Source organism: Eschrichtius robustus, chromosome 2 (genome assembly GCF_028021215.1).
Source record: "Eschrichtius robustus isolate mEscRob2 chromosome 2, mEscRob2.pri, whole genome shotgun sequence".
Taxonomy (NCBI): domain Eukaryota; kingdom Metazoa; phylum Chordata; class Mammalia; order Artiodactyla; family Eschrichtiidae; genus Eschrichtius; species Eschrichtius robustus.
The window spans coordinates 103,561,477-103,584,773 of record NC_090825.1 but is presented as its reverse complement, the minus strand read 5'-3'; the positions used below and the strand labels follow the sequence as shown (position 1 = coordinate 103,584,773).

Sequence of the window (23,297 nt, the reverse complement as noted above, 5' to 3'; positions counted from 1 at the left end):
TGGTGTTGGGTGTAATTTTAAAGAGAATCGGAATCTCTCTTATCATACTTTAAAGAGACTTCAATTTACTTACGTGATCAAGCTTTATATTATTACATTAAGTTGCACATGTTTCACAATGAGTGTAAATTGTACAGGGTGTCATCATTCAAAGCTTTATGTAAAATGTGATTTTTTCCTTCTTTAAATGTGGGTGGAGAAATGATCGAAATAATTTTTCATACACAGATAACTGGTGTATGTGAATGCTTGCTAATTTGAGGAAGGAGGTGGAGAGTAAAGGATGGAAGGAACAAAAATAATTTTGTCTAAGGCTGCGAGTGACATACATTCAAACAATTGCTTTTTCAGAGTCCTCAGGCTTGTTTCTATTCAATGTTTACTGAGCTTTAGAGAAGACTGAATCCCACCATGGCAAGCTGCCATCTTTGTCAGAGCAAAGAGCTGTTTACATTCAAGGCACATAATAAGTGCAATGTGAAGTAAAAAACAGTGTGAGTTCTATTATGGCTGATTAGTCCATTGTACACTGTTTCAACTAACATCTTCCTTGTGCTAAAAATAGTGAGAAGCCACGGGACCTCAGGCAGCATGATCCATCAGTGCTGTACTCTTTCAGGAGACTGCCAACAAAAGCTGCCTCTAACTCCCCAGAAAAATAAAAGGGCCACTTACTAGCTTCAGTGTCCTCCAAAATATGTAGTTTAACTGAGCTGTTTGGAAACCTTTCAGAAAATGAGATGCAGAGAACAAACAACTTCTAAAATGTAGAGCTGTCTTCTCAGTAACTTCCTTTTCTTGATATGATGCTTGATATGAATGTCATAAAAGTCAGTTGGTTGCTATTAAACTTGCTTCCTTAGCTGCTTCTTAATCAGAGTAACAGTGGCATGAATGCATATATTGATGCATCAGCCACCAGGAGCCTAAATAAATAAATAAGTCTCTCTGTTTGAAGTGACGGAGGAGAAAGGAGGAATATGAATAAACTGAGTCCCAGGTCATTTCATCACGAAGTCAATAGCTCTCCGCATCGAAGGGGAGAAAACAAACTGCTCTCTATTCTATTGAAAGCCTGGAAGAATTTGCACGGCAGTAATCCCAAATCCAGAGGCAATCTATTAAGAACTGGCATTACTGATCCTGAGACTCAACTGATAAGCACATTCTTACCCCTACCTCCCCCAACATTAATCCTCTTAAAGATTGTGCTAAGTAATGAAAGGGTGCCATGAAAGAGGCCCCCCTTTTTATTATAACCACACAAAATGCTTGTGTAAATGTTTCATTAACACACTGCTGGACTAGTATTTAATATCCTTTGCCTCCCTCCCCTTGGACCCCTTGGTAGGGGCTCCTGCCTGGAGCATGACTAAATGTGTGATTTACACATGTTTAAGAGAAACATTCCCACACTTGAATGCTGTTCTATGACAAAGGGAGGGGAGGGGCTGAGAGAGAGGTGTTGAACCTATTGTAGACGTTTTAATTTAAAATTCTCTTTTTTTTATGGGCTTTAAAAGATGAATGACTTCCACCCACTTATCAGTCTGTGTTTCATTTCTGTGTTCTTTCTAACTGCTGGTCTCTATGTAAGTGCCCTTGATAATTTTGAGGCTGGTCCTTTTGGAGGCATAGTGAGATGCTGTAATATTCTCAGAAAAGCAAGATGAATTCCAATGTGTAGCCATTGTGCAAAGAACCCTTTTCTAAATCACAGAGAGGCCAAAATAGATGACTTATCTTTACTTTGAATATGCTGAAGGATGCCAGATATTTTGTGGAAATATGCATCCTATGTTTTTTCTCTGTAGTCATCTAATTACAATCTGATGTTTTGTGTTCTTTAGCTAATCTAGTAAATCCTAACAGGATGCCTGCATTATCTGATTTTTAAAATATGGCATTTGGATATAAAAATAAACTTTCCTTTCAGACAAGCAAGATATGTCTATGGCACCTACTTAGTTAGTCAATATCCCGTAACAGGATGTATTGATGCAACTTGAAGATACAGAATCAGTCTCTTAGAAGCATAGTTTAAGTTAAATCCTGATACAGGATTCACATCCAGACGCGTGCTATTGGGCCAAATCCTTAGAAAAAATTTTTGTGTTGCATTCCAAGAGACTCCAAACTTTGAAATTAATATATAAGGAAAACCGAACACAAACGTAGCCACTTTTTTATACAAGTGTCTTTGTCCCGAGTGTCGTTCATTTAATTTCAGTTTACCATGAGCATCTGGCCACAGATGGGGTCACTGGGTTTGGGTCAGAACCACCTTTGGGTCAGTGTGGATAGTTTGTGTCTCCAGCTGCAACTGTGGTCTGGTCTCAGAGTAAATAGATTCATTTAAACCAACAATGCCCTGGGGGATAAACACTTAAATGTATTCAACCTTAGAAGAGCCGAAAACATCAATACGTTCATAAAGCCACTTTGATTTGTATTGACTACAGTCATGCTGCTAATTTGTATACATCATTGTTTACTTCACAGCGCTTTTAACATGACTTTTGATTTATAGAAATCGTGATTCAATTTCTACCAAGAAGTGGTGAGCTCAGACCTCCCCCAGATCCTTACTTTCTCTCTGCTGTGACAAAACTGAAAGAGGAACTCTCTTGTCACAGCATTAGTAAATGGTTGTATAGCAGCTTATGAGCACTTTTGAAACAAAATTTTCATAGTAACAGGTAATGGCAAAGTAGATTGCCCAAATAAGAGCAATCGGTTATCTAAGCATGTTATTAACATGTTCAGAGCAAATCCATTGATTTACACTGGGGCAAAGTCTACAAGCTATATTTCCCACTCAGAAAATCTGTGTTAAGCAAAGGAGAAAATTCACTGGACAAGGCCATGTTCCATCATTTAGAACTTTTATTTACAGGAACCACTAGGGCACATTGCAAAGCTCCATAACTAGTATACCCTGTCCCATGCAAATTATGCAGTCTGCATCTCATAAGAGTTTTAGTTTTGTTTGTTTGATGCTCTGTCGAATGAAGGCTGTAAAAATTCTTTTCTAGCAGTTCATTTCTTTCTAAGCCATTAAAACAAGTGGCTTTAAGCCAAGCAAATGGGCTTCAGTGACCAGAACCGGATTTTGTTTTGTTTATGGGTTAGTTCTCAGACTTAAATCAGGATTGAAATATTTTGGATTTTCTTTTGCTGAAGTCGTATCCAGAGGTGCAGTCAAACGAAGGTGTGGGTTTTATCAAGAAAAATGTTCATTGCTAAAAATGTTGCATGAAAATAATATTGAAGCAGACAAAGAAATTCAGACCATAAGACAAAATGGTGACAGGAGAACGGGCGTTCCTTTTTCTCAGATACGGATGAGCCAGAACACAAGATATCCATGGCTCAAGAAAAATTCACAGTTCTGATGGAGATGAACTTAGAAAGCCTCGAGTCAGCCCAGACTCGTCAGCATCTCACAGTTAATTAAAGAAGTGAGTGAAGGCATCAAGGCTTGCTCCCATCTGCCTGAATAATTCACTGCCTGTATCCATTATTAAAACCCGTTACTTCCCCACAATGATTCCCAGCTCGAGACGGATTGGTCTCAGAACCAAGAGATAAAGTGTAACAAGGCCTACAGCTATATTAATAAATTGAAATGAACATTTATTTGCTCGTCTAATTAGAACTGTAGTTTTTCCAAATAGTGTAGTAACGCATTACCTTAACAGGCAGCACTACCTGCCTTTTGTGAGATAAAATGAACAGGAGGGCTTTGCTCCAGATTTGGGGTTTTCTCTGCATAAAAACTTCTTTGGTCGCCGCCGTTCTTTTCAACCATTCATTCCATCACTAATGCTCCACCGATCCTATCTCTCCAGGATTGATAGAAGCTTAGCTTTTGAGGTACTTCGTCAGAGGGCGGCAAAGAATCGTGCATATAGAACACGCATTCTTCTTTTGTCCTGTCTGTCTTTTTAAAGGGTTTCAGGAGGAAAAAAAAGAATGTAAAGGTTTTCCCTACCCCCTCCCCATCTCCACTTCCCTTCATTAGGAGTACAAAGCATTAGAGCTCAGAGGTTCAAAGAACCTGTGCTTGGGGTTTGATTCCTGACTCAGTCGCTAACTGGTGCATAACCTCAGTTTCTTCCTCTGGAAAATGAAACGAATAGTATCCATTTTTGTGGGATCCATGTGAAGTTTAGAGAGAATGTCTGTGAAGGGTGGAACTCAGAGTAGGTGCCTATCGTGATAAGTGCTATTATTGTTCAGCCATTCTTACCCTTCCCTGTTTGCAAATTAGATTTAAAAAGCATTTATCACATTCATGTGGAGGGGTCTTTCTATAGCATAGCTAAGCTCTCAATTTCTGAAGTTCAGAAATGAATACTGTGGTATAGCAACATAAAACTTTTTCGTTATGAAGAATTTCCATAGCAAAATCTGGTCTCCTCCAACTAGGTGATAAAGTCTCAGATGACAGAGTTTGTCTTCTCCCTTTGCAGGCAGAGGGCCTAGGACACAGTAGCTTATAGGACATAGCCTCAATCATTGGTTTTTCTGTACCATAATGATAAGTGTGGTTGTTACGTGAGCTCCTACGAAATGAACATTTCTCTGCTGTGACCTATGACCCCCTGAGGCTAGAGAAGTCGGGCCTTCTTATTGATTTCATACAATTTCATACAACAATCAAATTCAAATTCATGCTCCTGCAGACTTCAGCCTTGTGTTCCCCTAAGAGGAATGCACTCTTTCTTAAAATGAGCAGAAATTGTACTTACCACATACTTGTTTGAAATTTGAGGTCCAGTTGATTGAGCACTTTTCATTTTAATAAATGGGGAAATTTTTTAAATAAATTTGTGAGTTGTCAAAGTGAGCATCAGCTCCTTTCATCTGTTTTTCACCTTGCAGATAAGGTAGGAAATTACTGACGATTTCTTCCTTGGCAGGTTCTGGCCAGGGCTTCGTAGTTATAAGGAAAGGGATTAAACTTAGTTTGAGACAAAGAACATTTCTCATTTTTCTCCAGTGAATTCCAAAACCGCTGAATAAGACAAACTTCACTAAGTTTGAAACCCTTTGTGAAAGTAAACTTTAGAAAAAAAGAAAATAATTTGCAAGATATTAAATCCATGACTGAAAGATCTGATGGTGTGCCTTTACAGTGGCTTTGCTTCTGGGGCAAGAGTACAAATGAAACAAATCAGTATCAGGTTTTATGTTATCTAAACAAATACAGTAGATTGTCTGGAAGGAGGCTCTTAATCAATATAAAACAAAGGGAAGCAGAATTCACTTTAGACACTCGTTCAATATTTCCTTATGCGATATACTCCATGAAATGTTTAAAGACCATATACACTGGAACAAAATTATTTTTAGAGGTTTTAATAATTGTTTAAAATTTAAAACGAATGCACATTTAAGGTAAAAAGTTCAACAAATACAGAAGGTTTATAATGTAAAAGGTAAGAGTCTTTCATTCCTCATCCCAGGACAACCAGTCTACTATTTAGTTGTAAACATTATTAATTGCTGCTCGTATATGCTTCCGGAAACCTCCATGCATATACAATTATATGTGTATGTTTCCTGATTTGTTCTGTATTACACAAAAGAACTTGAACTATACATATTGTTTTATAATTTTTTAAATCTTAATATTGTATCTTGAATACCTTTCCCCATGGACCTATCTCCTTATTTTAAGGGTTGCATAACTTTTTTGTTTTTTCGCATAGATATACTATATTTTATTTAACTAATCCCCTGTAGATGGATAGGTAAGTTGCTTGAAATTTTTCGGTATTGTAGATAATGCTTCAGTGACCATCCTTGTAGCAGCTTACTTGTTCACACAATGTTTGAATCAATGAATCCATCCCATGTGTGATTTCAAAAACATATTGCCAAGTTTTTCTCCAAAATATAGGTTTAAAAAAGATTTTTCCACTATTTAATTAGATGGTCCCATAAGTCAAGGAATACAACCTAGTCAAGTCACAGCAAATTATTCCTATTTAACAATTAGCTATGAATTATATTCATTGAATGGCAATTATGCTGTTTGACAAATGGAGTGTTCATTCATTGATTAGAGAATTAGCAATGTACCTCATTCAAAACAGAAGGAAATGTTCCAGGATGCCTGATCTGAACTCAGTCAATGCAACAGAGTTGCCAGGAACATTATTTCAGAGGCTAATTAGAACTAAATCTTGAGACATTTCCACTATCCTAGATATCTTCAAAAGATTTTTTAGATTTTGTTTTTCCTGATTGGAATTGCCAAAGAACATTCCAACACTATAACCCTTTGGCCCAATGGAAGAGTGAAATATAAATACAAAGTATTGCTATCTTATTAAAGCTACATTGCTTTTTTTTTTTTTAATGTGGAGCATGAAAAATTTAAGATTGGTGTAGGCGGCTTTTGAAAGCTGGATTTTCAGAAGGAGATCAGAGGAGGAAAACAGAGTAGGGTCTTCAGCTTAGAATGGTTTCCACTTGAGGTAGAGGAGAAGCTGGATATTCAACCCTACAAGGGAGGCAGTGTCAGTTCTTCCCCCACTTCCATAGTCATGGAACCCATGGCTTTTAGCGGAGCACATGTGGCCCAGGTTAAAGACCTCGTGCTTGGGAGTGGACATACAACTAAATTCTGTCAAATAAGTTATGTGCAGAAATAATGTGTGCAACTTCCAGAGTATGCCTTTAAAGGGAAGAGGGTACCCTCTCTTTCCCTCTTTCCCCTCCTGCCTGCTGAAATGCCCATGTGGTTGAGAGTCATCTTGGATCCCTGTGACAAGGAGATGCAGAAGCAGTAAGGTAGAAAGGCACAATGTGTGCAACTTCCAGAGTATGCCTTTAAAGGGAAGAGGGTACCCTCTCTTTCCCTCTTTCCCCTCCTGCCTGCTGAAATGCCCATGTGGTTGAGAGTCATCTTGGATCCCTGTGACAAGGAGATGCAGAAGCAGTAAGGTAGAAAGGCACCGTGGAGCCACGCACTTCATGGCTTTCCTCCTTACGCTCAGGCTATTACAGGAGAGAGAACTTAGCTTCTGTTTTTCTTTTCCATTATATTTTGAGTTTCTTTTCCAGCCGTCAAACATTGATCCTAGCTATGAAAAGGCTCCAGCTTTTGAGATTCTCAAACAACTTAGATTGTAAGTCTTGAGAAAAGCACTTCTCTTAGCAGCACTGTCTTTTCTTCCGCATCTGTTTGTAGACTGTGTGTGTCCTGAATTAGTTCATCAGTCCCTTACGGCTTTGCTAAAAGCAGCAAGAAGGGTCCAACACATGCCAACATTCTGGATTACTTAGGAGTCAGTAGACAGCATTCCTAGAGTCTGAAAAAACGTTTTGCCCTGTTTAATATGGGTCATCCAGCTTTACCCCCCGCAATAGTGCCCTCATCATCCCACCTCTTCCATTAAGCAAATTAAACATTTTAGGTTCTATTACTTGAAGCATCCTTTCCTGCCCACACCCCCCAACGGTTCTGATACCATAGTCTATTTCAATTAGGAATTACATTTGGCTGTGCAAATCAGAGAACTGAAAATTACTGGCATCATGTGGAGGAGGAGGGAGGGATGCCTCAAATCAGGAGAAGTACAGAGCACTGTTATTGCCGGGTCTATGATTCTCTTCAGTTTTTCCTCATGGTCTAGTACAGACCGGCTAGTTGGTTCCGGCTACTACAGGAGAACACACAGAACAAAATGTGTGCCTCTCAGCAGCTTCTGTCCTATTTTCAGTAGCTTTGAGTAACTTCCTCTTATACACCATTGGCCAGATGTATGTTCTGTGACCACCTCTAACTGCAAAGAAGGCTGGGACTGTGGCTTTCTAATCAGGGCACAGAGCCACTTCCACCAAATTAGGATTTGGGCTGTCAAGAAAGTCAAAACGGAAGGTTGTTTTATTTTACCCAGGTCATGATCCATTCTAAAACTTTGATACATTGACGGTTTATTGCAATGGAAGATTTTGTGTTCTCCCAATCCAAAAAATATACATCCCCCTTTGTATTTCTGTAGATATATAGAGAGCCTTTAAAGTGTCCCCTAAAGGAAACGCTTTCATCAGTAGAGTCTCTCATTTGGGCATCTTTACTAAGAAATGCCAAAAAGGCATATATCACCCGGGTAGTACAGCTCGTGATCTGGCGTCAGAAATAACAGTGCAGGGGGGAGGAATAAATTGGGAGATTGGGATTGACATATACACACTACTATATATAAAACTGATAACTAATAAGGACCTATTGTATAGCACAGGGAACTCTACTCAATACTCTGTAATGGCCTATATGGGAAAAGAATCTAAAACAAAAAAACAAAAAAACAGATATATGTATATGTGTAACTGATTCACTTTGCTGTATACCTGAAACTAACACAACATTGTAAATCAACTGTACTCCAATAAAAAGTAACTAAAAAAAAAAAAAAGAAATGAAAAAGAAATAACGGTGCAGAGTATGAAAGAGCCGTCAATGCCCAAAGCTCTCTTTCCTGGGAGGTGTCTTTTTTGGCATGAAAACAGTGCATCTTGTGTGCTTAAAGAAGTATGTCAGAACTACTCTCTGAATGAGAGAGACAAGAGGAGGGGAGGAAAGGGAAAGGGAAAAGGGAAAAAAAGGAAAACATCAGATGAAGTGACATGACTGGGTTAGGTAAGCTAATCACACTTTTTCTCCCTGAAACCCTAGGAGCTGTAGCGAAGAATTTAAATAAAACATGCTGTGTCTCCAGCCCGCTGTTTGTGATGTTCTGTGGTCACTATCATTTTTCTCCTTCTGGGAATTCAATTTGTCCCTATTATGCCAAGGTCACGGATTGAGGGATCTCAGTGGTCATCAGGGCTCTGCCTTTGAAGCAAAGGGTCAGTGCGTTAGTACAAAAGGGAATTAATCCAGTGTGCTGGCTCACCAAGTGGTGGTTAATTCATTTAAAAGGAATGACCAGGGTTCCTATTCTAGGTATCCATCTGGACAATCAGAAGCCTCCCTTCTCCCAAACAAGAACTTCATTAATGAATATTCAGCGGAAAGTATTACTTCATTGTCAGCTCTAATTGCTAGTTTTACCTTATTAGTAGAAGCATTTCTGTGGCTGAGCCTGACATACATTTGTTTGCACACTGTTATTAGTCAAGACTCAGTGAAGTCTTGTAATTAACACCTCCACATTATCTCATGCAGTGAAAGCAAAGACAAAACCAGATGACTCACTTTGTTTTAGCTTTGCTCTTGTTTTCTGATATAGAAGCACTTAAGGAGAAGTGTAAGCTCATCAGAATGCCATATGGAGCCAACAGAAACCATAAAAGGGTTTTCAGGAAGCAGTGCATGGAAGTTCATTAAGTGAACAACACTACAATCAACATGCTGATTTAAAACTCTACCTGGCACTAATAAATTGCACAGGTACATTAGCTGCATTGCACATAGCAACCATTCCAGGTCACTGATGAAGGATCCACAGTTCCTAAGAATCAGGGGAGATAACATATTCTCTGTAAACATAATGAAGTTAATGATTCACAGGACAATTAAATAGCTTTCAGAAACCTTATCAGTTTAGAGATAAAGCAGACCAAGACAATAACTGTATTTTGATCATTCCTACCGTTCAGAACACTATGTCTGAAAGCTGGCTACCAGCAGAATATAACTGATATTTCCGTGGGAAAAAGGGTGGCAGGGGAGAATGTCAACAGTTCATATTTCAGTTTTATATTTGGAAAGAGATCTTTTTCTAAATGCCTCTGTTAAGAAAAAACGTCTAGCAAAAACTATTTTAAAAACCAAAATAACATCCTGTCTTTTTCACTGAATTTATAAAAAGTTTAATTGTTTAATTTGTAATTTGTATTTTTAAATGAAAAAGTAAAACACCAAACCTTAAGAGAGAGATACCATCATCTGAAATTTTAGCAACTGAATCTGCAAAATCTGTCATGGTTTAAAAGAAAGAATTGCTTATTTACTGTTTGCAAATACTTCTTTCCTAAGACAATATAAAAAAAGCGAAAAGCAGCAACAATTGAAAGGAGGAATAATATATATGCAATGGCATGGCAGCCTTTCGATTAGAAATTATTCCCAAAGTAATGAAGAATCTAGCTATTAAATTTAAATTGCTTGATTTACTTGTCCTAGCTGAGTGGTCAGATAGCAAATCGTGTTTTCAAATGAAAACAGGCCCAAAATTTTAATGGCCCCCTGTCTGTACTAAATTTCCAATAGTACAAAAATATCCATCAGAAAGAAACAAGAATGACCCATCCATGCTATGCAAAGCAATCCGCAGATTCAGTGCCATCCCTATCAAAATTTCAATGGCATTCTTCACAGAAATAGAACAAACAATCCTAAAATGTGTATGGAACCACAAATGACCCCATATAGCCAAAGCAATCTTAAGAAGGATTGCTGGACTATTTACAATAGCCAGGTCATGGAAGCAACCTAAATGCCCATCGACAGATGAATGGATACAGAAGTTGTGGTACATATATACAATGGAATATTACTCAGCCATAAAAAAGAATGAAATTGAGTCATTTGTTGAGACGTGGATGGATCTAGAGACTGTCATACAGAGTGAAGTAAGTCAGAAAGAGAAAAACAAATATCATATATTAACGCATGTATGTGGAACCTAGAAAAATGGTACAGATGAACTGGTTTGCAGGGCAGAAGTTGAGACACAGATGTAGAAAACAAACGTATGGACACCAAGGGGGGAAACCACGGTGGGGTGGGGATGGTGGTGTGCTGAATTGGACGATTGGGATTGATGTGTATACACTGATGTGTATAAAATTGATGACTAATAAGAACCTGCAGTATAAACAAACAAACAAACAGAAAGAAAGATGGCTGGAAGCATCACATTCACTGATTTCAAGTTATATTACAAAGCTATAGTAATCAAAACAGTATTGTTTTGGCACAAAAACAGATACCTCAATCAATGGAACAGAACAGAGAACCCAGAAATAAACCTATGTTTATACAGTCAATTAATCTATAACAAAAGAGCCAAGAATATATAATGAGGAAAGGACAGTCTCTTCAATAAATTGTGTTGGGAAAACTGGACAGCCACACACAAAAGCATGGAACTGGACCACTATTTTATACCATGCACAGTAACTAACTCAAAATGGATTCAAGACTTGAACATAAGACCTGAAACCATAAACTCCTAGAAGAAAACATGGGTGGTAAGCTCCTTGACATCAGTCTTGGGGATGATTTTTTGGATCTGACTCCAAAAGCAAAGGCAGCAAAAGCAAAAACAAACAAGTGGGAAGACATCAAAACTGAAAAACTTCTGTACAGTCCAGGAAGTCATCAACAAAGTGAAAACTCAACCTACGGAATGGGAGAAAATATTTGTAAATCATATTGAATAAGAGGCTAATATCCAAATTATATAAAGAACTCATACAACTCAACAACAACAAGAACAAACCTAACCCAATTAAAATGTAGGCAGAGGATCTGAAGAGATGTTTTTCCAAAGAAGATACACAGATGGCCAACAGATACATGAAAAGATGCTCAGCCTCACTAATCATCAAGGAAATGCAAATCAAAACCACAATGAGATATCCTCTCATACCTGTTTGAATGGCTATTATCAAAAAGACAAGAAATAACAAATGTTGGCAAGGATGTGGAGGAAAGGGAACCCTCGTACACTGTTACTGGGAGTGAAAATTGTTTCAAACACTCTGGAAAACGGTATGGAGGTGCCTCAAAAAACTAAAAATAGAACTACCATATGATCCAGCAATTCCACTTCTGGGTATTTAGCCAAAGATAAATGAAAACACTAACTTGGAAAGATATATGCATCCCCATGTTAACTACAGCATTATTTACAATAGGCAAGACATGGAAAACAGCCTAAGTATCCACTGATGGGTGAATGGATAAAGGAAATGTGAGATAGATGATAGATAGACAGACAGACAGACATATGTATGTGTATATATATATAGGTGTATATTTATATATATATATATGTAATTCAGCCATAAAAAAGAATAAAACAGTGCCATTTGTGAAAACATGGAGGGACCTTGAGAGAATTATGCTAAGTGAAATAAGTCAGGCAGAGAAAGACAAACACTGTATGATCACACTTATATGTGGCGTCTTTAAAAAAAAAAAAAAAGAAGAACTCATAGATACAGAGAACAGATTAGTGGTTGTCAGAGGCAGGGTTGGGGGTGAGCAAAATGGGTGAAGTGGGATGCTAAGAGAATAAATCTTAAAAGTTCTCATCACAAGGGAAAAAGAATTGTAACCCTGTACGGGGATGGATATTAACTAGACTTACTGTGGTAATCATTTCACAAATATATATTGAATGATTACGTTGTACACCTGACACTGTTACAATGGTATATCAATTACAGCTCATTTTTTAGAAGAGTAACGCCCACAAGTTGCCTGGCTCCTCTGGAAACACTGCTGCTGGGTTTGTAACTGACCATGCCATGAGGAAAAGGCCCTTTTATAATGTACATGCATTTTACATGGTCACCCTTATCATCTTCCTCGCAGCTCTGTATGATATTGGTTTATCATTTTGTGCCTGTACCTGGGCTGACGTAAATGACTGAGTCAGGACTGTCACCGCCTTCATGGGATTTGAGGAAATTATTGAACACAGCAGCTTCATCACTGAGGTCCCAGGGGCGCTCTCCCAACGCCAGTAGGTATGTCTCTGTTGACACTAGCAGAGCTTTCAGCAGGCTGGGCTTTGGCTCTCTATCTGTATTTCACCTCTGCCTAAAAAATAACCCCATGAAAACATTTTCACGTTCATGCCACTGTGCAGGTTTTGGCAATAGACAGCTACTCTGCCCTCCTGGTGCAACGTTGGCCCCATTGCACCAGAAGAACACAGTCTGAAAATAGCAACAGGGACAGTTTTGTGGCCATTGAATAGGAAGGCTAATAATAGCAATGCTTCATTGTTTGGCAAGGACTCAAGGCTACCCCGGCCAACGAGCAGCACACGCTGCAGTAACCAAATCATAAAATTTCTCCAGGGAATGGCGCAGCTTTTCAGAACATGTTTTATATTCTGGGGTTGCTTGGGAAGGAAATAGTTCAGAAGTTGTTTTGACATAAGTGTGGTTTGTTTCCAATGTGAGGGCAGGGGGAGGGGCTGGAGAGATGAGCCAGGAGGTCAGTCACAGAAGGGATGCAAAAAATGCGTCGGCAGGGAGTTCCTGACAGGTGGTGAGAGGGCCGTGGCTCCGGAGCCCAGGCGTGGTGGGGAGTTTGTCCCCGGTGGGGAGTTTGTCCCCGTCGGGTTCCCAGTGCTCTCAACATCGCCTTTCACACTCCTGTTATGTTTATTCCTGTTGAACTTAAAGAGTGACCTTTTCCAAACTGCAGTGCATTGTTGACCCACATGCATTTCTGAGACCTAATTTCCCTGAATGCCTTCCTTGTTCCTGCAGAAGAGAACTCTGTTTGAGAAAATAGAAAGAGGCTGAGGATAAAGAACATTGGCATGGAAATCTTTGAGGCGTTGAATCCTGCCCGCTATTAATAATTTAGAAGTGTTTTTAATGCCCTGATATGGAAGGAAGGTTTTTTGACACCAAAGGCAGCTAAATATTAATTTCAGAGGAATTGGTTGTTACCAGCAGTTAACATGCATTTTGTTAGTTGACCTCCCAAGGAAGGTTAATGCACTAAAATCTGGTCATTAAGTATAGTAACAAATGTTTTTTCAGGGAGGTTATTACTATCATAAACTCTAATCCATGGTTCACAGGCAGCAGCCTGTAGTGCAGTGCTCTGACTAATGAAGAATTAACTATTTCTGAGCAGTTAATAAAGATTTTTTCCCCCCCACCAATCAACATACTCTACATGATCCTTATAATTACTAAAAGCATTAAGCTCTGGGTATGAGTTGCCCACATGTCAGACCAGAATTCTGCTCTGAGTAAATGACAAATGGCAAACCTAATCCCATTTCACTTAATTTTTTTTCCTAACGTGTTCACTGAAATAAGAAATAATGGAATTCCTAAGTATTAGAAAAAGATGGTCCAATACGAAGCATCTGCTAAATGAGAATTGATGAGGTCTTTAGTCATATTTTATTGTTACTGAAGATTTTATACTGTGGTTTAGTTCTAGCTAGAATTGAGAAGTTAATTGGCTACAAACAGGGCTTTTGGGCTCGTTTGTTTGTTTTATTTTGTTTTTCCTTTATTAAAGAACATGTTCATCCACAAGAATGCAGGAAGCAGAGATTTGTGTGAGAAACACACATGTGTTTCTCAAAACTCATCACAATAAGAGGGAAAAGGTACAACCTAACCTTTCTAAAAAGCCTCGGGGCAGTGTTTCGCTTTTCAACGGAAAGGTCGTCCAGAATTAATTAAAGTCACTTTCCCGCTGAGGATGGAGCATTTGGCTTTACTTTGAAGGCTCAAAGAAAGTTGCTCAGTTCTTAGAGACCCGAATTGAAAGCAGCACAGCCAAGCCCTGGGTCAGCCTTTAGGAAGAAGTAATCTTTTGAAATCAAAAGTCTGAACAGTTAATACACTAAGGCCTTAGGTGCCTCTAAAGACATAGGCCAGAGTTGGCGGCATAAAATAAAAAAAGAATCGCCTACTTTTCCCCGGGACAATCACCTCTCCTTCAAGTAGGATCAGCCTTCACATTTACTTATACCATTTCCCCCCTTATTTTTAACTTCAGCTAAATCATGTCTTTGAGACAGTTGCCCCTGTATTGAACAGGGAAGGAGGGAAACCATACTTAGCCAAAATAAAAGGGACATTGTCTTACAGAAAAGAGCATGTATTTTGGAAAGGTTTGCGTTATACATGAAAGCTTTAAAGGGGTCAAGTACACTGACGGTAGCTCACCATCTCAAAATATTTTTGTGGAAGATTCAGCACACTGTAGCCAGCTAAGTAACCAGTAGGGCTAGGTTATCTGCACACGTTAGGACTATAAGACCATTTGTGTGTTTGACACTTTGCTCGAAAATAACTGCATTCACTTCCCACTTACTGGTGATGGCAAGAGACTTAGCCTTTCTGAGCCTCAGTTTCTCCATCTGTAAAATGATATTAGAATATCTACCTTGGGAAACAGTTGTAAAGATGAGTGATAATATACATCTGGTATACAGAGGGGCCTAACACATACTGGTATGACTTTGCCTTATACAATGTCCATTGCTTTATGTATTTTACATTTTATGAAAGTAACTAGAATCCCCACAAAACCTTTTGGGTTGAAAATTGGACTCAAGGGAGTAATAACACGTTAGCGTGACTTCCGAGAACTGGGATTTTACTGAGTCCAGCTCATCCATCACAGCCCCATCATCGGACACAAAGCCTTCCCTGGTTACCTCAGCCAGAAATAAACCTTCCAACCTCTGTGTTCGAATTTGCTTTGTACTTTTCAAATACCATTCTTCTCGCTCATTCTTTGCTTAGAGTTACTTGTGGGCAGATCTTGGATCTGTGTTCTCAATACTTAGTGCAATGCACAAGGACTAAAAAGGGTTCATGAATTTCACTAACTTGCATTTTTCCTGCCTGACCCATGGTGGCTGAATGAATGACTTTGGAGGTCACCTGCTCTTTCTTTATTCTTTTACAGTGTATCCTCCCTCCCACTTTTTTTTTTTTTTTTTCACGTCTAAACGACGTCTCTAGAAGTTGGCCCTACACCCTCCCCTCTATTTCCCCACGGTTGATCAGTTGACAGTAAAAAGCCAGCCAGAAAGCGGGTGTTTGCATGGCTGGGTCATTTCTAAGCTGGGTGTTTGCAGATCAGGGGTTTCCTGCACTTCGACAAGGATTCTAAAGTGAATACGGTGTACAGGAAGCTGCAGATTGAGACCCTATAAAGATGAATCAAGGTGTCTTTTGAAGTCACTGGTTTCCCCATATCCTTATTGCCATAGCCCTCATGGTTCGTAGAAATCACAGAAAGGAGAGGTTAAGGTTCCAGGATTACTAGTGATTTGCCATGCTGACCTTTGGCATGCTCTTTAACCTCTTTGGACTTTAGTTTTCTCATCAATAATAACAGCTTACCCTATTCTAATTACTTCATAGGCTTGCTAGGCAAATCACACGATAAGGTAGTAAAGAGCTTAGTTGAGAGAAAAGTATGATATAAAAAATATTACCGGGCTTCCCTGGTGGCGCAGTGGTTGAGAATCTGCCTGCCAATGCAGGGGACACGGGTTCGAGCCCTGGTCTGGGAAGATCCCACATGCCGCGGAGCAACTGGGCCCATGAGCCATAATTACTGAGCCTGCGCATCTGGAGCCTGTGCTCCGCAGCAAGAGAGGCCGCGATAGTGAGAGGCCCGCGCACCGCGATGAAGAGTGGCCCCCGCTTGCCACAACTGGAGAGAGCCCTCGCACAGAAACGAAGACCCAACACAGCCATAAAATAAATAAATTAAAAAAAAAAAAAAACAACACTATAAAAAAAAAAAAAAAAATATTACCACTAGAACTAGACATTAAAAGAGGATTAGATAAGCTAGTGTAACTTACTTTTCCTTAATGATTAATGTCATCTGAATCAACTTATTAATAATGAGAAAAAATAGATTTGTTTAAAAACAAAATGCTATTAAAATCAAGAAGAAGCCATAGAAAGGAAGTCTGATTCATTTCTGTAACAGGTTAAGAATATTGCCATAGTCACTCTCATAATGCCCTGTGCTCCCCATCCTCACAATGAATATCCAATACGTTTGGAATAAACAACATGGTGAGATGCTATCACAGCAAAATGGTTTTCCTAGGTAGACCAACAGTGGAAATCGAGGCTGTCCATTTAATACCCACCCCCTTCTCCTCAACATGTGCACGTGATCATTATTTAATGGTGAACAAAGGGTCTCAGTGACTCTTGGCAAACCTGAACACATATAATTTCCATTCCCACCACCGATTCCGGTCAAGGCAGTTCTAAAATGGAGCGAATGCATTTAAGTACAGAGTTGACACTGCATCGAGTCCTGGTACTTTCCTGCTCATAAGGAAGAGGAATGTAAATGCTTGGAAACACACAGTTGAGAGAATAATTGAAAATGGTTCAATGTCTTCATCCTCTGAGAATACGTGTGAGCATGTGCGTGTTTGTAGTCGCTCTTTCATGAAATGTGTATGTGTCTGTTTTGATTCTGAAGCTTCCCTCTGCTGTGGGTAGGTTTCACAGAGGGGTTCCAGCTTGTAAAGGTTAACCGTGCAGAAATCAAGGCTTTGTGCATTTTTGCAAAGGTCACATTCATCAGCAGTTCCGGAAAGACTGCTGGGCAGAGGCTTGGTAACCACCCCGTGATTGAACCGTGGCTCTGGGTTTCATTTCCTTAAGAACGCTGCTACAGTCCCTGGTTGTGTCACCAAGAGATAAAGAGGCTGCTCAGTCACTTGAAATTCAATTTGTACATTACTTAAATCCAGCCCACCTCTTTCCTTCATGGTGTTTGGCAGCTGCTTGCTGGCAGTCTGCATTTCAAATGCCTGAGCTGCAGGAAGCTGTTTAATAAATGGCATAGGTTTTGATTAATGTAACAAGCCGAAAATAGACCATGATGTAATGCATATCTCAGCAGGAATCGCAGATCAAATTGGACAGTTCAAGGGACCATGCTGTAGCAGAGAGTTTTCTCCAAAGAAATGTATTTTATGTTTTTACAGCACCTTGAAGGGTCAAACTGTAGAATGTGTACATTTTGGACCTGGAAGCCTGCCCTGTGGGTCTATGAATAGCAATTACAGTTGACCACACAAGAAGCTCCAGAGAAAATAAGATATTTGACATTGACTCAGGTCTACGAAGGGTCATCTATATTTCACCAGAAGCCCTGGCATTATTTTTTTTTAAACCACAGATAAACAGAAACGCCAGTAAAATTCTGGTAGTATCTGTAAACTCATTTATTTTTTAAAGTCAGGCATTTAGTTTCATCTAGTGATCTAAAAGCCTCATGTAGCCACTGATTTAAACTTTCCTTTCTCAGTGGATAAAATAATTGCGATTCATGTTCCTTGGTTCTAGAGAGGAAGATCAGTGAAAAGGAAAACAATAGCCTTGTATGCCAAGATCCCCTTATATTTGCTGAGGAGTGGTGTGGGGTCGTTTTTCTTAATTAAGTGAGCGATATTGAAAGGTTAAAAACAGAGTCTAGAATGTACTAAAAGGAAGAAATAAAGGAAATAAATTCATTGCTCTTAATTACTGCTTACTGAGTCTATACTCTGTGAGTTGCTTGAAATCACTTTGGGTATTTAGTCAAAGTATTGCGTGTGTGTGTGTTGGTGTGGGGTTGTATAATAGTGGTAGAAGGTGAGGGCAATCATTCTATCTTGCTACAAACAGAATTAGACTACAGGAAACGTTTTTACATTTGTATTTTTCCCTACAGGTAAATTTCACTTTGCCACGGTGAGAATTTGTATAATTTATGAATGATCTCACACTCTGGTTGCTGTAAAGCAATTGACTTGTTAAGAGTTATACTGCCTGTGAGGGAGAGCCAACATTAATACTGTTGGGCCTTTAGAGTCATTTTTTCCTGAACTTGCCTGTCTAATCAAAGCACTTTCTCATGGGGTATTCAACTAACACAGCCAAGGTCACAGATTCAATAAAAATAAGTTAATTTCAAGCAGAGCAAAACTCTCGCAGCCACTGTCCACAGTCCTAACCAAGCCAATTATTTAACACGAGATTATCAACAATTCAGTAAAATCTATCATCATCATTCCATGACAGACAACAAAAATTGCTTAAACCATACTATCCAGACATACCTTGTTTTCTTGTGCTTCACTTTATTGCACTTCACAGATACTGTGTTTCTTATAAATTGAAAGTTTATGACGACCCCACGTACAGCAAGTCTGTCGGGGCCATTTTTCCAACAGCATTTGCTCACTTTGTGTCTCTGTCACATTTTGGTAATTTTCACAATATTTCAAACTTTTTCATTATTACTAAGATTGCTATGATGATCTGTGATCAGTGATTTTTAATGTTACGTTTGTAATTGTTTGGGGGCACCATGTACCATGCCCGTATAAGACGGCTCATGTAATCCATAAACACTGCGTGTGTTCTGACTGCTCCACTGTCGGCTGTTCCCGTCTCTCTCCCTCTCCTTGGGCCTCCCTATTCCCTGAGACACAACAATATTATAATTAGGCCAATTAATAACACTACAATCAGCTCTAGGTGCTCAAGTGAGAGGAAGAGTTGCACGTCTCTCACTTTAAATCAAAAGCTAGAAATGATTAAGCTTAGTGAGGAAGGCATGTGGAAAGCCAAGATAGGCCAAAAGGTAGGCCTCTTGAGCCAGTTAACCAAGTTGTGATTGCAAAGGATAAGTTCTTGAAGGAAATTAAAAGTGCTCCTCCAGTGAATATATGAATGCTAAGAAAGCAAAATTGCTTTATTGCCGAGGTGGAGAAACTTTTAGTCGTCTGGATAGAAGATCAAACCAGCCATAACATTCCCTTAAGTCAGACCTAATCCAGAGCAAGACCCTAACTCTCTTCAATTCTGTGAAGGCCGAGAGAGGAGGAGAAGCTGTAGAACAAAAGTTGGAAGCTAGCAGAGGTTGATTCATGAGGTTTTAGGAAAGAAGTTGTCTCCAAAACATCAAAATGCAAGGTGAAGCAGCAAGTGCTGATGTAGAAGCTGTAATAAGTTATCCAGAAGATCTAGCTAAGATGATGAATGAAGGTGCCTTCACTACACAACAGGGTTTCAATGTAGACAAAATAGCCTTATCTTGGAAGAAGATGTCATCTAGGACTTTCATAGCTAGAGAGAAGAAGTCGATGCCTGGCTTCAAAGCTTCAAAAGACAGGCTGACCCTCTTGTTAGGGGCTAACACAGTTGTTGACTTTAAGTTCAAGCCAATGCTCCTTTACCACTCCGAAAATCCTAGGACCCTTAAGAATTAAGCTAAAACTTCTCAGCCTGTGCTCTCTCAATGGGACAACAAAGCCTGGATGGCAGTACATCTGTTGGTTTACTGGATATTTTAAGCCCATTGTTGAGACCGACTGCTCAGAAAAAGATAGCTTTCAAAATATTACTGCTCACTGATGATACACCTGGTCACCAAGGAGCTCTCACGGAGAGGTACGAGATTCATGTTGTTTCCATGCCTGCTGACACAGCATCCATTCTGCAGGCCATGGATCAAGGAGTCATTTCGACTTTCAAGTCTTATTCTTTAAGAAACACGCTTCAAAAATCTATAGCTGCCATAGATGGTGATTCCTCTGATGAATCTGGCAAAGTAAATTGAAAACTTTATGGAAAAGATTTACCATTCTGGATGCCATTAAGAACATTCACGATTCACGGGAAGAGGTCCAAATATCCACCTTAGCAGGAGTTTGGAAGAAGTTGATTCTAACCCTCGTGGGTGACATTGAGGGATTAAAGAATTCAGTGGAGGAAGTCACTGCAGATGTGGTGGAAATAGGAAGAGAACTAGAATTAGAAGTGGGGCCTGAAGATGTGGCTGAATTGCTTCAATGTCATGATAAAACTTTAATGGATGAGCAGTTGTTTCTTATGGATGAGCAAAGAAAGTGGTTTCTTGAGATGAAATCTACTCCAGTGAAGACGCTATGAAGATTGTTGAAATAACAACAAAGGATTCAGAATATGACATAAATTTAGTTGATAAAGCAGCAGCAGGGTTTGAGGGGATTGGCACCAGTTCTGAAAGAAGTTCCACCACGGATAAAATACTATCAAAGACCATGGCATACTGCAGAGAAATCATTCCTGAAAGGAGGAGTTCATCAATGTGGCAAACTTCATTGTTGTCTTATTCTAAGAAATTGCCACACCCCCCAACCTTCAGGAACCACCACCCTGATTTGTCAGCAGCCATCAACTTCAAGGCAACACCCTCCACCAGCAAAAAAAAAATATCACCACTCACTGAAAGTTCAGATGATGGTTAGCAATTTTTAGCAATAAAGTATTTTTAAATTAAGGTACATACATTGTTTTTTTTTCAACACAATGCTACTGCACACTTAATAGACTATAGTATAGTGTAAACATAACTTTTATATGCACTGGGAAACAAAAAAATTCATGTGACTTGCTTTATTTTGATACTCACTTTGTTGTGGTCTGGAACTGAACCCACAATAGCTCTGATTATGCCTGTAGTGGTTTGAGTGGTGCCCCTTGAAAAGTTTTGTCCTCTGATACCTGTGAATGTGGCCTTATTTGAAGATGTACTTTAGCTAAGTATCTCAAGATGAGGTTATCCTGGATTAGTGTGGTTCCTAAAACCAATGACGGGTATCCTTATGAGAGGAAGGGAGAAGACAGACTTGCACAAAGAAGTCAGCTTGAAGACTGAGACAGAGGTTGCAGTGATGTGTCTACAGGCCAAGGAGTGCCAAAGGTTGCCGGTAGCCACCAGAAGCTAAGAGAGAGGAATGAAATGGATTCTCCCTCAAAGCCCGCAGAAGGAACCCACTCTGAACACCTTGAGTTTGGACTTCTGGGATCCTGAGCTGTGAGAGTATAAAACTGTCACTCAGGTTGTGGTAATGTGTCGAAGCAGTCCTGGGACAGTAATATGCTTGACTGAGAGCATTATGCTTGTGTGAGAGAGGAGAGAACAAGCTGGTGGAAAAGTGGATTGGTGATATGTTGCATGAGGTGTGTCTGTAGTATCAACTTCTTTAAATATGTGTTACTGCTTGTTTATGCACTGTTTGCTTCAAATATGTATATGAGGTATCTTACCATCGAAACACAGGTACTTTAAGAACAAGGATGATTAACAAAGAATAAGACAAAAGGGCAATAACAAAAAAAGAAAGGAAGAAGAAAAAATTTACCTGAAAACCCCACCTGGAACGAACCAGAGAAGTTGAGAAGAAAACCATAGTCAAGAAAAAAAGGGAAACCAGGATAACAGTGATCTCAATATCCGATAAACAAATACAGAGTTTTTAGCTAAATTTAGTAAAATCTGTTTGAAAGGCAGTGATCCAAATCAGTAAATGATGACAGAAATAAGTACACACACTTCAAAGTGAAATACAGTCTGTTCTGGTACCACACACGCCTCTCTGAAGGACACAAGTTCATATGCAGTTGTAAGTAGGAAAGCAATGCTAACATAACTAGGATGTCCTATTAGTTCTTACGTGAGTTTTTCCCACTGCATTGTGTTCGTCAGGGTTCTCTAGAGAAACAGAACCAATAGGAAATATCTCTTTAATTTATACTTATATTTTGTAGAAAGAAATTTATTATAGGAATTGGCTCATGTCATTACGTAGGGTGAGAAGTCCCATAGTTTGCCTTGTACGAGCTGGAGACCCAGGAAAGCCAGTGGTGTAATTCAGTCCAAGTTCAAAACCCTGTGAACTAGGAGTGTGGATGTCAGAGGGCAGGAGAAGATAGATAGCTCAAGCAGAGAATGAATCCACCCTTCCTCTGGTATTGTGTTCTATCCAGGCCCTCAGTTGATTGTCCGGTGCCCACCCACATGGGTGAGGGCCATCTTCTCTTCTCCTCTACTGATTCAGATGCTAATCTCTTCCAGAAACACCCTCACAGACACACCCAGAAATGATGTTTTACCAGCTGTCTGGGCACGCCTTAGCCCAGTTGATTTGGCACACAAAAGAACCGTTCCTCACCTGACTGTTTTATGTCACCAAGCGGTAGGTACTGAATGCGGCAAACCACCAAGAAGCAGGGCTCTCCCAGTGGTGCACACCTGCTGCATGGTCCTCCTCTTGGCTCACTTTATTCTGAACTTCATGTAGGTGCTTTGGGCTTGATTCTTCCTCAGTCTTTGTATATTTTTCCTTATCTCTGTAATTTAGCAAACTTGGCTCTTCTTTGTACCCTCTTTCTTACGTAGTCTACTTTTTTTAACAAAAGATAAAATCCTGTGTTTGCTAAGATATTTATTTAGTAGGAATTTGAAATATCTTTTTAACTGTGTTAGTATTTTAAGATTATTGTTGTGTTCTTGGTGCTCTGGTTACGAAGTTGCATATGTTTGAATGATCTGACCCAACCCTATTTAGCCAGAGAACCCTATTATTTTCCATGCATAATTTTTCTGAACAAGAAAGTCTTTCAGGAACATGTGTATTGCATAATAGCAGAAAAGCTTCTATATGGCACCTCACATTTAGACATTATTCTCTAAGACAGGCAAAGCAAGTGTTCTCATTTTAGTTCTGCTACCCCCTACCCACATCAATAATCGCCATACT

General features: G+C 39.4%; 1 pseudogene; it reads right to left on the bottom strand.

Annotated features, from left to right (window-relative positions):
* LOC137758909 (small ribosomal subunit protein eS6-like) overlaps positions 1-23,297 on the bottom strand; it is a 110,353-nt pseudogene that overhangs the window by 8,758 nt on the left and 78,298 nt on the right.